The following is a 3,246-nucleotide window of genomic DNA, read 5'->3' on the forward strand; positions in this document are numbered from 1 at the left end:
GACTGGGCGCTCTTGGCCGGATTCCAGCCGGGCAGCCAGCAGGGGCCAGCGGGCGAGGGTCCCCGGCAGGTCTAGCCCCACGCAGCTGGGCCTTTGTCTGAGCTGGCCCTCCGGAAGGGTGAGGGCGGGGCTGGCTCGGACTGAGGCCTGAGGTTGCTAAGAGCAAAAGTAGGGATTAACCACCTCCATCCAAGTAATCTCTCTTCCCGAACTGGGACTCAACACTCAGGCTTCCTGGTTCCAAACCCCGTGCCTTGTCACACCCCGCACTTCTTGCCCTCGCGGGGCTCTCGCTGGACTGGGCTGAACCCCAGCAAGTCCCCTGGTGGCCATCACTGTGAGCACCTCCTCTAACTGCACCCCCTCTCTGTAGGCTGGGGCAGCTCCTATCCCCCGCCCATTCCCCTCACTGGCTCCAGCCCTTTCATTACCTCTTCCTCAATCCTCTCGCTTATTGATGGAGACTTGGCAAGTCCCAGAGGCTCTAGATCAGGGGTCCTCAAACTTTTTAAACAGGGGGTCAGTTCACTGTCCCTCAGACCATTGGAGGGTCAGACTATAGTTTAAAAAAAAAACAAAACTATGAACAAATTCCTATGCACACTGCACATATCTTATTTTGAAGTAAAAAAAACAAAACGGGAACAAATACAATATTTGTATTTGCATGTGGCCCGCGGGGCCGTAGTTTGAGGACCCCTGCTCTAGATAAACAAAAATCAATCAGAAATGGAGGCAGCGTGCATTTAAAATGGGATTTCGATGCCCCATCCAAGAACACAACTGAAGAACCCTTCTTAAAACCATCAAGAGGAGCCCTAGCTGGTTTCGCTCAGTGGATAGAACGTCGGCCTGCCAACAGAAAGGTCCCAGGTTCGATTCCGGTCAAGGGCACATGCCCAGGTTGTGGGCTCGATCCCCAGGAGGGGACTTGCGGGAGGCAGCCGATCAATGATTCTCTGTCATCATGGATGTTCCTATCTCTTTTCCTCTTGCTTCCTCTCTGAAATCAATAAAAACATATTGAAAAAAACCATCAAGAGGAATCCTCGGCCTCTGAAAAGCTCAGCACTGCTCCCCACACCCCTTTCCCAAACCCAGGCGCTGTCAAATCCTGGGTCTTCACTGCTTTGCCCCTTCCACAAAGGGTCACTGGCACTCGAATTCTAATCCACTGAGTGGCTGGCCCCTGGGACGAGATGACCTGGTTTTTAGCTCATTCTCAACCCTCTTAGGGTGACAGCTGACCCCAACCCAGGCCCGCAGGGCCCGGAAGTGGGCTGTTCTGCTGCGGACAGTCCTGAAACCAAATCGAGCGCCCCCACCCTGTGGTCTAGGTGGTGGGTTCACACCAGCTCAGCGGGGAGGGGTGCATCCGGCCCTCTGGGTGCGCGGGTGAAGGCGTCAGGGACACCGAACAGTGAACGCCAGAGGGTTTGTTCCCCGGTAATTTGAAACCACTTCTCAGCACCAGAGGTTTCTTCAACCACAAGGGGGCCTCTCCAGCTGCCGCAGTGAGGGGCGCCCAGGAAAAGGCAGTTGCTGTACAAACGTCATCCTGTTTCATTCTCACAAGGACCCAAGCAGCGGATGCTGGGAGAAGCCTGCAACTTGAGAGACTTGCCCTTGCCCGGAATCAAACCCGGGACCCTTCTGTTCACAGGCTGACACTCTATCCACTGAGCCAAACCGGCAAGGGCTAATTCTTTTTGTGATAAAATATAGAGAACCTGCAGCCGCTGCTGGGTCACCTCGTCTCCTCCTCAGGTTGGATTAACTTGCTAGAGTAGCTCACAGAGCTCGGGAAACATTTCACCTACCAGATTGTAGGTTTATCAGAAGGGCATATAACTCAGGAACAGCCCAGGACCAGTTGCGGAGAAAGGGCACGGAGTTTCCATGCCTCCTCTGAGCACAGCACTCGCCCCAAACCCCCAGGTGTTCACCAACCCGGGAGCTCTCCCGTAAGCTCTCCTTTTGGGTTCTTACGGAGGCTTTAGTACATGGGCATGACTGATTACATCCTTGCCCACTGGTGATTGATAGGGGCCTCTTTCCTCCGGGAGGTCAGGGGGTGGGACTGAAAGTTCCAACCCTCCAATCACACGGTTGCTTCCCTTGGCAACCGGCCCCCCCAAGTTTGGTGTTTCTGAAAGCCACCTCATTAACATAACCTTAGGCGTGATTGATAGGGGTTTCTTATAAATATCAAAACATCTCTATTGCTCTCATCATTTAGGACATTCCAAGGGTTTTAGGGGCTCTGTGCCAGAAATGGGATGAAGACCCAATATATATAAATTATAAATCACAATATCACAGGACAAAAAATGTGTCCCCAGGCTGCCGGACTCTAGGTTCTAGGCCATTTAGCCAAGGTCTGCCCTCGGGACCTGGGGGGAGGTGATAATGAAGAAGTTAAGTAACACTGGAATGTGGGTCTGGTTGGACTCTCCCCTCCACTTCTCTGCGGCTGGGCCACCCTCTCAGTCGCACGGGAATCAAAGTTGTACTCACCTCACGGGTTGTTATGAGGATTACAGGAGGTACATGACGCACTTAGCTCAGTGGCTAGTACAGACGTTCACAACATGGGTGGATGCAGTAATTGTCAAGATGGCAGACCTGCCTCAAGGTGATGGAACTCACTCATGCCCCCCATGGCACAGGAAACAGGGCTCCCGGTTAGCCCTTCCAGCAATTACGACATGCAGAAGGGTTCTACTTGGTGCCAAGGCCTGGAGCTGGCGCTATGATTTCAACCACCCACCTACTCTGGTCTCCACCCTCCACCTCTCTGTGTCTGATGCTCAGCACGGTGCCAGGTGCTTTGTGGGACAATAAATTGCACAAAGCCATTAAAAAACGTACAGCCTCAAAGGGGAAATGAGAAACTCCATTGCCATTGGCAGTAGAGCCTCATCTACTGAGCCATGCTTCATAAATAATAACGTGCGTGGGACTCACCCGGGGATCTTGTCAACATGCAGATTCTGAATCAGAAGGTCTTGGGTGGGACCAGAGAGTCTGCTTTTCTGACAAGTTCCCAGGCGATGCTGATGGCGCTGGTGCAGGACCACAAAAGGAGAAGCCAAGTATTAAAGAAGCTGCTCTTGCCCTAGCCGGTTTGGCTCTGTGGATAGAGCATCGGCCTGCGGACTGAAGAGTCCCAGATTCCATTCTGGTCAAGGGCACATGCTCGGGTTGCGAGCTCCATCCCCAGTAGGGGGCATGCAGGAGGCAGCC

The sequence above is a fragment of the Myotis davidii genome, unplaced genomic scaffold (assembly GCF_000327345.1).
Source record: "Myotis davidii unplaced genomic scaffold, ASM32734v1 scaffold107, whole genome shotgun sequence".
NCBI classification, from domain to species: Eukaryota; Metazoa; Chordata; class Mammalia; order Chiroptera; family Vespertilionidae; genus Myotis; species Myotis davidii.